Source organism: Lithobates pipiens, unplaced genomic scaffold, assembly GCF_037356315.1.
Source record: "Lithobates pipiens isolate NorthernLeopardFrog02 unplaced genomic scaffold, aLitPip1_a1.2 Scaffold_18, whole genome shotgun sequence".
In the NCBI taxonomy this organism is placed as follows: domain Eukaryota; kingdom Metazoa; phylum Chordata; class Amphibia; order Anura; family Ranidae; genus Lithobates; species Lithobates pipiens.
In genome coordinates, this window is record NW_027507758.1 from 10676650 (window position 1) to 10690569 (window position 13920).

The 13920-nt window shown below is 48.6% G+C and overlaps 1 long non-coding RNA gene across 1 annotated transcript; it reads left to right on the top strand.

Moving 5' to 3' along the window:
• The first annotated feature begins 1299 nt into the window (after positions 1-1299).
• Positions 1300-2360, top strand: LOC143986964 (uncharacterized). Its single transcript, XR_013276581.1, has 2 exons — positions 1300-1899; positions 2000-2360. It is a non-coding gene; the product is annotated as an uncharacterized LOC143986964 (long non-coding RNA).
• Positions 2361-13920: the final 11560 nt, after the last annotated feature.

A 13920-nucleotide genomic window follows, 5' to 3' on the forward strand; every position in this document is an offset into this window, starting at 1 on the left:
AAGGAAATTTAGGAGAAAGTGTAAGCTGTGTAACTCCAGTGTGCTGCTGTTAAGGGACTGCGAGTTCCTGCCTGTAATGGGCTACTGCTGAGCTGACAATCAGGCCTTCTCAGCTGAAGCTCCCCTAAAAGAGCGAGCCAGCAGAAACCAAGTGTGTGCAGGTGGATGAGAAAGTGGAGACTGTATATAGAGACTGTATATAGAGAGAGACTGTATATAGAGAAAGACTGTATATAGAGAGAGACTGTATATAGAGACTGTGTATAGGAAGTTATCCCTGAAGTTGTTGAAGTCAAGTGGGCATCCCATAACCTCCCAATCCTATCCAAGTTGAAACTCCCTAATAAAACATAGAAAACATAGTTATGAACTGCATCCATGTATGTCCATTGATTTGTCTATACTTCGAGATTCTCTGATTACTATTATGAAAATATATTGAGTGTATATCCATATTTATATTATATTACTGTACTACTATTGTATGCATTCCGATCTTGGACAACCCCTAGTGGCTATTGATTATAAATTAAATCTAAATCATTTTATTCACATGTATTCATACATTGTTATTTTCAATTGACATGCTTCATCTAAAGTCCCACTTGTTCCCCTTTTCTTTTTACATAATATACCCGGGATGGAAGCATGCCATTGCTATTTAGTACTGCAGCTAGGTCACTTATCTTTAAACTATATAATTTGGGTGGAAGACACCTGTTCCTTTGGTGACCATGCTGCACAATTACTTATTATCCTTATCCTTAGTAAATATTCGTCTGTATGTATATCCCTATTCATTTATAATCCCAGTTTCGGTTTTAAACCTGCGGTTTGAAATTATTTATATATGTGTTTCCATCAGTTATTGAGAACTTTTTTAATATTATTTTTTCCAGTTTTGTTTTTCCTGGAATTTATTTATCAATCAATTGAACATATGGGCTGTTTTTGCTGGGTATGTTGCAGTCATCTTTCCGGGGTTGCGATGCGCTCAGCTCCCTCCCTACCTCCCTTTGTGGATCACAGGGGGTGGTGGGGTTCGATCTCAGTGCATCGGCGCCATGCATAAAAGGGCCCCTCGAGTGGTGTCAACAGACACTGCAAGGTGGGAGTCTATTGTTTGTTTTTGTATTTTTTTTTTTTTTTTTTTTTCTCTGTCTTTCCACCTGATGCTGCAGCCAAGATGGAGGGGCACCCACTGAGGTATGGATTATCCTCAGCTGTGAGTGTTCCCTCATCTCTTCACAGCTGCAAAAGACATCATGCATGATGCTGGCGGGGATCCGCCCAGGGCCTGGGGTATATGAGCTGGGACAGACAGACAGTTCACTCCTCCACTGTGCTCCACTAGGAAGAGATCACTCCTTAATTCTACATATGGGTAATAGCTTTATGCACTTTTTTTTTTTTTTCTCCTTTTTGCACATACATTGTTTCATTCAGAGCACTGCACATAAAATTTTTTTTACACATTTGAATTGGATGATTTTGTATTTCCCCATCATCCATTTCCACTTATTTAATACACATTTAGTCTTCTCCTATTTCCCAATCATTCATGTATATCTCATTCACACACATTTTCAGCAATCAGCTATATTCATTCAACACGTTCAATCCAACACTCAGTGTCCTGCTTTTGGTTTTTTTTTTTTTGTTTTTTTTGTTTTTTTGTGACCCGTCACACTTTTCTCTTTCGCAGATTTGGGTAACACACATATACATTTAGTACCTAGTGGACCTGTGTTGAGGATGTCTGTTTCGGTTCCCCCTGGCCTGCCCCCTGACATTGTTGGGGGATGGTCTGAACCCTGCCTCAACCCCGGATGAGACGGTTTTATCCCAGCTCTAACAGTTCCCATTGCTGGAAGTTCTGCCCAATCTTTGGGCTACTTTGTAAGTCACTTTATCAATCAAGTGGACCAATTTGATACTTTCTCTATTTAACTGAGGTTCCGCCTATATTAACATTTGTCATATTTATTTGCTTTTTTAGTAAAAACATGCATCCCACCCCTGATGACTGGCAAGAAGCCAAGAAACGCGTCGGGTTCTCAAACTAAGGATGCCTACCTAAGCTTATTTTAATCCTTGATAATATCAACTTTTGTCTTATTGAGTTTGCACTCGTTCATGTGATTTTATGATTTTTGATTTATGCATTTCTGTTATGAACTGCATCCATGTATGTCCATTGATTTGTCTATACTTCGAGATTCTCTGATTACTATTATGAAAATATATTGAGTGTATATCCATATTTATATTATATTACTGTACTACTATTGTATGCATTCCGATCTTGGACAACCCCTAGTGGCTATTGATTATAAATTAAATCTAAATCATTTTATTCACATGTATTCATACATTGTTATTTTCAATTGACATGCTTCATCTAAAGTCCCACTTGTTCCCCTTTTCTTTTTACATAATATACCCGGGATGGAAGCATGCCATTGCTATTTAGTACTGCAGCTAGGTCACTTATCTTTAAAATAGATAACAGTCGGTGGCTTTGTTTTTTGTTTTTTTGTCTCTGGAATGCTTGTGAAGATTCGGTGCGCCTAGATGTGAAGGAGTGGAGGATCCCTTGCAGCTTTTACGTAGGATGTGCTACATACAATTACAACTAAAACAATTGCTGATGACTAAAATGCGACTAAAACTAAAATCCTCATTTTAGTCAATACTATGACTAAAACAAAATCGAAATTTGCTGCCAAAAGGAACACTGGTTGCTAATGCCAAGAAGAAGTCTTCTGTCTGCTATCAGCAAGGACTTCACCAGAGCTTTACTAAGAGATCAGTTATGCCGCGTACACACGAGCGGACTTTTGAACATCCAAAGTCCGACGGAATGATTCCGTCAGACTATTCGATCGTGTGTGGGCTGCAACGGACTTTTGATTCGCAAAAGTCTGACGGACTTTAGAATATGGAACATGCTTCAAATTTTTCCGACGGAACTCCGCCGGACCCGGTCCCTCCGAAAAATTCGCTCGTGTGTATGCTACTCCGACGGACTAAAACCGACGCTAGGGCAGCTATTGTCTACTGGCTATGAACTTCCTTATTCGAGTCCAGTCGTACGTCATCACGTTCGAATCCGTCGGAGTTTAGTGTGATTGTGTGTGGCCAAGTCCGCTCAGTCGAAAAGTCCGTCAGAACTCTGTCGGAACTCCGGCAGAACTCCGGCAGAACTCCTTCGGAAGTCTGTCGGACATAAGTCCTCTCGTGTGTACGGGGCTTTAGATGTCCTCAGCTGTGAATAGTTCTGATTCTGGAGTATCCCACTAAATCCCCTTCCCTATTGTCAGAAACCATGAATCAGACTGAGACCGAAGTACAATTAAATCACTTTTGTTTATTAAATAAAAAGGTAAATAGAAAAAGCGTAGTCAAAGCATAGCCAGAGTCCAGTAACCGGATCGAGTAGTCAGCCAGGCCAGAGTTCAATAACCAGATCGGCAGGGGTCAAGTCCTGGAGAAAAAAGTGTGGGAACTCCCACCCAAGATCCACTCCCCCACCAAAAAAAAAAAAGGTACCGTATATACTCGAGTATAAGCCGAGATTTTCAGCCTCTTTTTTGAGGCTGAAAGTGCCCCCTCGGCTTATACTCGAGTCACCGCTGTCTGACTGCTCGATCAGCGTATCGAGCAGACAGACGGCGGACATTAAAATTCAAAAGCCGCGCCTCCTTCTCCGCCTCCGCCTGTGATAGGCGGAACACTGAATTTCCCAGCAGTCAGTGTTCCGCCTATCACGGACATCCGTTCATTCTCATACTACGGACGAGTATGAGAGGATGTCCGTGATAGGCGGAACACAGGCTGCTGGGAAATTGAGTGTTCCGCCTATCACAGGCGGAGGCGGAGAAGGAGGCGCGGCTTTTGAATTGTAGAATGGCCGCCGAGAAGAGCGGCGATCCTGGAGCGGCGATCCATCGGCACGACACGGGACGGAGGAGGCACGGGACGGAGGAGGCACGGGACAGAGGAGGCACGGGACAGAGGAGGCACGGGACAGAGGAGGCACGGGACAGAGGAGGCACGGGACAGAGGAGGCACGGGACAGAGGAGGCTCGGGACGACGGCGGCTCGGGACGGAGGCTTGGGACACAGGTAGGCTGGACACACACACAAGGCTGCACGGACACACACACACACACACACACACACACACACACACACACACACACACACACAGGGATGGATGGATGGATACACACACACACACACACACACACACACACACACAGGGATGGATGGATGGATGGATACACACACACACACACACACACAGGGATGGATGGATGGATGAATACACACACACACACACACACACACACAGGGATGGATGGATGGATGGATACACACACAGGGATGGATGGACGGACACACACACAGGGATGGATGGATGGATGGACACACACAGGGATGGATGGACGGACACACACACAGGGATGGACGGACACACAGGGATGGACAGCCATGTCTCACCCTCGGCTTATACACGAGTCAATAAGTTTTCCAGTTTTTTGGGGGTAAATTGGGGGCCTCGGCTTATATTCGGGTCGGCCTATACTCGAGTATATACGGTACACTCATATGCATAATTATTTCACAGAAAATACAGTACAACATTTATTGTAAAGTGCCAGTTTACAAAAACAAAATAAGTTAACTTGTCAAACAGAATAATCAACACAATGGGTGATGATCTTTCCCTCGCAGGGAATTTCTAACACAAATACACCCTGTTCCGAATTCTATGTTACACAGCTCATTAGAAAATATCCTACAAACTGCAACGGATCAAAAAACTCACGGATCGGATCATTCCTCAGATCAGAGTCACGGATCGGATCATTTTTTGGATCAGCAAATGATAATTGAATTTGCAAAAACCTGTGAAAATGCCACCACCATATAGCCCCCACTGCAATATACATCTCCCCCACTGTAATATCCACGTCATCTCCCCCAATGTAATATTGGCTGAGCATGGATGGGTATGGCTGGGTATTGGCAGAGTAAGTATTGGCAGGGTAAGTATTGCAGGGTATTGCATAATATTGGCAGGATAAGTATTGGCAGGGTATTGAGAAGTATTGGCAGGGTATTGCAGATTATTGCTGGGTATTGCAGATTATTGGCAGGGCATTGCTGGTATTGCAGGGTAAGTATTGCAGAGTATTGTCAGGGTAAGTATTGCAGATTATTGTCAGGGTAAGTATTGCAGATTATTGTCAGGGTAAGTATTGGCAGGGTAAGTATTGCAGAGTAAGTATCGGCAGGGTATGTATTGCAGAGTATTGGCAGGGTAAGTATTGCAGAGTATTGGCAGGGTATGTATTGCAGAGTATTGGCAGGGTATTGCAGAGTATTGGCAGGGTAAGTATTGCAGAGTATTGGCAGGGTAAGTATAGCAGAGTATTGGCAGGGTATGTATTGCAGAGTATTGGCAGGGTATGTATTGCAGAGTATTGGCAGGGTATGTATTGCAGAGTATTGGCAGGGTAAGTATTGCAGAGTATTAGCAGGGTATGTATTGCAGAGTATTGGCAGGGTAAGTATTGCAGAGTATTGGCAGAGTAAGTATTGCAGAGTATTGGCAGGGTATGTATTGCAGAGTATTGGCAGGGAATGTATTGCAGAGTATTGGCAGGGTATGTACTGCAGAGTATTGGCAGGGTATGTACTGCAGAGTATTGGCAGGGTATTGCAGAGTATTGGCAGGGTAAGTATTGCAGAGTATTGGCAGGGTATGTATTGCAGAGTATTGGCAGGGTAAGTATAGCAGAGTATTGGCAGGGTAAGTATAGCAGAGTATTGGCAGGGTATGTATTGCAGAGTATTGGCAGAGTAAGTATTGCAGAGTATTGGCAGGGTATGTATTGCAGAGTATTGGCAGGGTATGTATTGCAGAGTATTGGCAGGGTATGTATTGCAGAGTATTGGCAGGGTATGTATTGCAGAGTATTGGCAGGGTATGTATTGCAGAGTATTGGCGGGGTATGTATTGCAGAGTATTGGCAGGTTATGTATTGCAGAGTATTGGCAGGGTATATATTGCAGAATGCAACTTAGTTAACACACTAACCTGGTATTCTCTTCTCAGGAGAAAAGTAAACTGGCAGCAGTGCAGCGGCTGTGGATTGGCGGTGGCCCCAGGAGGCCAGGACTGTCTGGCACTGGGCAGAGGGGAGGGAGGGGACAGTCCGGATCCAAGCAGTGTGTCTGTGGCTGGCTACTCTGGAGGCGCTGCTCAGCCGTAGCCCAGGCTGTAGGTGCGCTGCCCACTGACTCCTGCCAGTGCGTGCCCACGTGTACGGCCAACGTCATGTGACCGGTTGCTACACGCTTAGCGGCCCTAGCCTAGCAACCAGTCACTCTGGCGGGCCCCAGCATACGCAGGATAGGCTCAGACGGCTAATGGGAATGGCGTTCCTGTTGTGAAAATAGTACAGGAACGACGTTCCCATGCGTTCCCGCAGGACTCGAGCTCTGCAGATCGGGTAAACAGCCAGGCCAGAAGTCAGGGATCCAAGTAGAGCAACAGCAAGCAGGATAAGGAGCCAGAAGGAATGTCAGCAAGCCAGTCTTTAAACAGAACCGCAGGAGATGGTTTCTTGTGATGTGACCAAGGTGAAGGCAGAGGTGAAGTGAGCTGGACAGCTTTAAGTAGGCAGGTCAGATGAGCATGATCAGGAACAGCTGGTAACTGTGGAGAGAGATGAGAGCCGGCAATTAGCCGACAGCTGAACAGCCAGCCCAGAGAAGGAAGGGCTAAGCCAGCCCTGACACCTATCCAAGTTCTCCAAAAATAAAAACAACCACCCCTACACTGATCCCTGAAGACAATGAGCTGCAGTGTGTGCACCTGGCTGTGTGAATCTACCTTGTGCCTTGCTGTGGGGCAAAAGTGGGTAGGACCCGGGCAAAATACAAGCGCCTCCTATAGGGGTAGCGCTACACCATCCAGAGGTTTGAGATAGACTGAGTCCAGGAGACCAGGAGACAACCAGATGGCCTACAGAGAGATATATAGCTGCACGGGAAAGGACTCCTCAATCATTTAAGGCCATGAATATCAAATATTCACTGACTGGCCCCGTCATCCATATAAAAGCTGAGGGTGAAGCCCCATATTCAGGTACTACACCAGAACCATATACAACCCTGCTGGGGAATTCCCTTTAACCCCTTTGTGCCGGCTCCTCCTGCTCCTTTAAGAGGTTTCAGATGCCGGGAGGCAGGGGTGGGGTTTACGATCACGTGACCACTGTGATTGGCTGTCACAGCGATCACATGAATAGGAGCCTCTGGTAACTGTGCCAAGAGCGGGCGCAGGGCACGCGTCCTCTGCACAGCTGTGTCTGCAAATTGGTACACAAATATGTGGCCACTCAGGGACAAGGCCCACTCGTCGACTCCTAGGGGTTAAAATTAGTGATGGACGAACTTCCGACGGGACGTTTCGCGAACGCGAAACGCGAACGGACACAAACGTTCGCGAAAACGACCGTTCGCCGCGGGCTCCATTGACTTCAATGGGAGGCGAATTTCGCAAACCTTTAGGTCGAATTTGCGGCCACGGGGTAATTATTAGGGGGTAGCACGTAGTCCCACCACCTGGACAATAGCATAATACATGTATGAGGTGAATTTGGGATCGATAACTACAAGCATTTTTTTTTTATTTGGGAAATTGTTCTGACAATTCAGGACTATGGAGCTAATGAAGGCAATGGAGGAGAGGGAAGGTCAGGGACCAGGGTAGGCAAACAAGAGGGTGCAGGAGATACAGAGCACTGACAGCAGCACCGTAATACAGAGCACTGACATCAGCACCGTGACATACAGCGCTGACAGCAGCTCCGTGACATACAGCGCTGACAGCAGCTCCGTGACATACAGCGCTGACAGCAGCTCCGTGACATACAGCGCTGACAGCAGCTCCGTGACATACAGCGCTGACAGCAGCTCCGTGACATACAGCGCTGACAGCAGCACCGTGACATACAGCGCTGACAGCAGCTCCGTGACATACAGCGCTGACAGCAGCTCCGTGACATACAGCGCTGACAGCAGCTCCGTGACATACAGCACTGACAGCAGCTCCGTGACATACAGCGCTGACAGCAGCTCCGTGACATACAGCGCTGACAGCAGCACCGTGACATACAGCGCTGACAGCAGCTCCGTGACATACAGCGCTGACAGCAGCTCCGTGACATACAGCGCTGACAGCAGCTCCGTGACATACAGCGCTGACAGCAGCTCCGTGACATACAGCGCTGACAGCAGCTCCGTGACATACAGCGCTGACAGCAGCTCCGTGACATACAGCGCTGACAGCAGCTCCGTGACATACAGCGCTGACAGCAGCTCCGTGACATACAGCGCTGACAGCAGCTCCGTGACATACAGCGCTGACAGCAGCTCCGTGACATACAGCGCTGACAGCAGCACCGTAAGCAGCCCCAGGAGGAAGTCAGCACAGCACAGGGATGGTGTGATCCCCTCATAATAAGAACCCCCAGGAGGAAGTCAGCACAGCACAGGGATGGTGGGAGCCCCTCATAATAAGAACACCCAGGAGGAAGTCAGCACAGCACAGGGATGGTGGGAACCCCTCATAATAAGCAGCCCCAGTAGAAATATGACACCGCTCAACCTCTTCAAAGAGGAGGGTAGGGGCATATAGTACGGTGTGCTTTTTTGGGTCAGGGAAGTGAGCCAAATGAATTAAGAAGGTCTGTGTGCTTGATTCCAAAAATTGTTTATAGACATATACATGGTCTACTGATCACATGTGTTGAATTCCTCCGAGATCCATGCCTCATTCATTTTTAGAAATGTGAGGTAGTTAACACTGTGGTGAGCTAGGCGAGTACGCTTATCGGTCACAATCCCCCCTGCTGCGCTGAACGTCCTTTCGGACAGGACACTGGATGAGGGGCAAGCCAACAGTTCGATTGCAAATTGGGCAAGCTCTGGCCAGAGGTCAAGCCTGCCCACCCAGTAGTCTAGGGGTTCATCACTCCTCAGAGCGTCCACATCGGCCGTTAACCCAATGTAGTCGGACACCTGACGGTCTAGGCGTTCCCTGATGCTGGATCCGGATGACACCTGTCGATGGGTCGGCTGAAAGAATGACCTCATATCCGAAGTCACCAACACATCTTCAAACCGGCCTCTTCTTGCAGGCGCTGTTGGATTGGTACCCGCAAATCCTTCTCTGGGAGTGGGAATTGCTCCTCTGCCAGCGCACGCAAAAGCAGAATGCAGCATTTCTCGAAGCAAGGCCTGGAAGTGCTGCATTCTGACAGCCCTCTGCGACGGCGGTAACATTTCCGCCATTTTGTGTTTGTACCGGGGGTCTAAGTACGTTGCCACCCAGTACTGGTCCTTGACCCTCATGCTTTTTATACGGGGGTCCCTATTAAAACACTGGAGCATGAAGGCCCCCATTTGCACTAAAGTGGAAGCGGTGTGGTGGCCTGGCTCCTGCTCATCATCCAGGATAATGTCGTCCTCTTCATTCTCCTCTCCCCATCCTCGCACAACAGGGATCCCAGAAAGGTTTAAAGCATGCTCTTCTTGCTCCTGCTCATCCGCCCCGGCACCATCCTCCTCTGACTCCTCATCAGACTCCTGTTGTTGACTTGTCTCAGATAGAGTAGCCCCCCCTGGGAATTCATCCAGCATTGCGACTTCCTCATCTTCCCGCTCCTGCTCCTCCACAGCCTGATCAATGACACGACGCAATGCACGCTCCAGAAAGAAGGCATAAGGTACCATGTCACTGATGGCGCCATGGCTGCGACTGACCAGTTTGGTGATCTCCTCAAATGGCCGCAGAAGTCTGCATGTGTCGCGCATGAGCAGCCACTGGCGCGGTGAAAAAAAACCCAGCTCCCCAGAACCGTTTCTTTCGCAGAGTTCATACAGGTAGACGTTAACTGCACGTTTCTGCTGGAGCAGCCTATCAAGCATATAGAAGGTTGAGTTCCATCGCGTCGGGCAATCGCAAATAAGACGTCTGACCGGCAGATGGTGTCGCCGCTGAATGTCAGCAAGGCGAGCCATGGCCGTGTAAGATCTTCTGAAATGGGCCGAGATTTTCCTTGCCTGCCGCAAGATGTCCTGGACCCCAGGGTATTTGACAAGGAATCGCTGCACGACCAAGTTTAAGACGTGTGCCATGCACGGCACGTGCGTGATTTTGCCCTGTTTCAATGCGCTAAGCAGATTGGCACCGTTGTCACACACCACTTTACCAACTGTCAAATTGAGCGGTGTTAGCCACTCATCTGCCTGTGAACGCAAAGCTGAAAGGAGTGCCGGGCCAGTGTGGCTCTTTGCTTCCAGGCACAACAGACGCAGCACGGCATGGCAACGTCTCACCTGGCATGTGGAATAGGTTCTGGGGAGCTTGGGCGGTGCAGTGGAAGAGACGCTAGCAGCGGAAAAGGAGGAGGCAGCTGAGGAGGAGAGGGAGGAGGATGGAGTAGGAGGAGGAGAAGAAGAGTCAGGCCTGCATGCAATCCGTGGCGGTAAAACCAAATCTACACGGGTGCCACGGGTTACATGCTTGACGGCCGTCAGAAGGTTCACCCAGTGGGCAGTAAAACTGATATACCTTCCCTGCCCGTGTTTGCTAGACCACGTGTCTGTGGTCAGATGTATCTTGGCACCGACACTGTGTGCCAGAGATACATTCACTTGCCGCTGAACATGGCCATATAGCTCTGGGATGCCCTTCTCTGAGAAATACTTCCTTCCTGGGACCTTCCATTGTGGTGTTCCAATGGCCACAAATTTGCGAAAGGCCTCCGAGTCCACCAGTTTATATGGCAGTAGTTGGCGGGCTATGAGTTCTGACAAGCCAGCCGCCAACCGTTGGGCAAGAGGGTTATCCGGCGTCATCATTTTTTTACGCTCAAACATTAGGCCCACGGAAGCCTGCCTTTTTGCAGAAAAATGTGAGCTTGGCGTGATGGAAGGTGGAGTGGAGGACAATTGTGAGGAGAGAGGAGAAGGAGAAGTAGAAGACGAGGCTGGACGGTGAGAGCCTGCAGTGTGGCTTTGTGTGTTCCGTTGCTCCCACTGGGCTCGGTGATGGCTGCTCATGTGCCTTCTTAAGGCGGTCGTCCCTAGGTGAGTATTGGGCTTACCGCGACTAACGCGTTGACTGCAAAGATTGCAGATGGCAACGCTATTGTCAGCAGCGGACACGTTAAAAAAAGCCCACACTGCGGAGCCATGTGCCGGTGTCCTGGGAGCGCCAGATGTGACCGTACATGGTCGATGACTCGCTCCTGATACATTTGCAGTCTGCTTTGTCCCTGCTGTGCAATGTAAGTCATTGCTGCTTCTCCTCCCTATCTGCTGGTCCATATCTCCCTCTGAACTCCCCTCCTCTTCCTCTCTTGTGGGCACCCACGTGACATCACTAGACACGTCATCATCAACGTCACCTTCCCCACCGCTATAAGTAGAGTAGGCAGCAACACCGGGGACCAACCTCCTCCTTGGGCTGATCTGGGTACTGGCGTCAGACTGCTGAGTAGCGCTTGTTGCTACCTCCTCTTCCTGATCCAATACCAAGAGTGGCTGCGCATCAGAAATGTCCTCTTGATATGGATCGGAAAATAATTCCAGTGACTCAAGCGGAAGGTATGTGGTGGTGGTGGTGGTGGTCGTGTTGTTGGTGGTAGTGTCTTTGGGGGTGCACATAGCAGAGAGTGAAGAAGAGGGTGCAGATCGAGAGGATGAGGAGGGTGCAGAAGAGTAAGGCTGAGCGAGCCACTCAACCTAGTCTGGTGCATCCTTTAAAGTAATTGAACGCACCTTCTGCAACTTCCCACTTTGGCTCAAGCCTGTTGCTCCTGCCCTACCCCTACCACCCCTGCGGAAGGGCCTGCCTCTTCCTCTGCATGTCATTTTTTAAATGACCCTGTGACAAAACTCTTAGTCCCTATACCGCTGAAGGACTGCTGCAGTATAGGTGAGCGGTCAGCAGTGGTGCACGTCAACCCTATCTATTGTGGACCTATAGCGGTCCTTACAGAACAGCAGACTGTACCGCACTCAAGCCTATGTACCGTAGCACCCTATACCAAGTTACCAGTCCTTATAAGAACTTTTGTGGACCAAGCAGGTTGTGTATTAGTGTTTAGCAGACTGTACGTCAGTCCCTATACCGCTGAAGGACTGCTGCAGTATAGGGCAGCGGTCAGCAGTGGTGCACGTCAACCCTATCTATTGTGGACCGATAGCGGTCCTTACAGAACAGCAGACTGTACCGCACTCAAGCCTATGTACCGTAGCACCCTATACCAAGTTACCAGTCCTTATAAGAACTTTTGTGGACCAAGCAGGTTGTGTGTTAGTGTTTAGCAGACTGTGCGTCAGTCCCTATACCGCTGAAGGACTGCTGCAGTATAGGGCAGCGGTCAGCAGTAGTGCACGGCAACCCTATGTATTGTGGACCGATAGCGGTCCTTACAGAACAGCAGACTGTAACGCACTCAGGCCTATGTACCGTAGCACCCTATACCAAGTTACCAGTCCTTATAAGAACTTTTGTGGACCAAGCAGGTTGTGTGTTAGTGATTAGCAGACTGTACGTCAGTCCCTATACCAATGAAGGACTGCTGCAGTATAGGGCAGCGGTCAGCAGTAGTGCACGGCAACCCTATGTATTGTGGACCGATAGCGGTCCTTACAGAACAGCAGACTGTAACGCACTCAGGCCTATGTACCGTAGCACCCTATACCAAGTTACCAGTCCTTATAAAAACTTTTGTGGACCAAGCAGGTTGTGTGTTAGTGTTTAGCAGACTGTGCGTCAGTCCCTATACCGCTGAAGGACTGCTGCAGTATAGGGCAGCGGTCAGCAGTGGTGCACGTCAACCCTATCTATTGTGGACCGATAGCGGTCCTTACAGAACAGCAGACTGTACCGCACTCAAGCCTATGTACCGTAGCACCCTATACCAAGTTACCAGTCCTTATAAGAACTTTTGTGGACCAAGCAGGTTGTGTATTAGTGTTTAGCAGACTGTACGTCAGTCCCTATACCGCTGAAGGACTGCTGCAGTATAGGGCAGCGGTCAGCAGTGGTGCACGTCAACCCTATCTATTGTGGACCGATAGCGGTCCTTACAGAACAGCAGACTGTACCGCACTCAAGCCTATGTACCGTAGCACCCTATACCAAGTTACCAGTCCTTATAAGAACTTTTGTGGAACAAGCAGGTTGTGTGTTAGTGATTAGCAGACTGTACGTCAGTCCCTATACCAATGAAGGACTGCTGCAGTATAGGGCAGCGGTCAGCAGTAGTGCACGGCAACCCTATGTATTGTGGACCGATAGCGGTCCTTACAGAACAGCAGACTGTACTGCACTCAGGCCTATGTACCGTAGCACCCTATACCAAGTTACCAGTCCTTATAAAAACTTTTGTGGACCAAGCAGGTTGTGTGTTAGTGTTTAGCAGACTGTGCGTCAGTCCCTATACCGCTGAAGGACTGCTGCAGTATAGGGCAGCGGTCAGCAGTAGTGCACGGCAACCCTATGTATTGTGGACCGATAGCGGTCCTTACAGAACAGCAGACTGTAACGCACTCAGGCCTATGTACCGTAGCACCCTATACCAAGTTACCAGTCCTTATAAGAACTTTTGTGGACCAAGCAGGTTGTGTGTTAGTGATTAGCAGACTGTACGTCAGTCCCTATACCAATGAAGGACTGCTGCAGTATAGGGCAGCGGTCAGCAGTAGTGCACGGCAACCCTATGTATTGTGGACCGATAGCGGTCCTTACAGAACAGCAGACTGTAACGCACTCAGGCCTATGTACCGTAGCACCCTATACCAAGTTACCAGTCCTTATAAAAACTT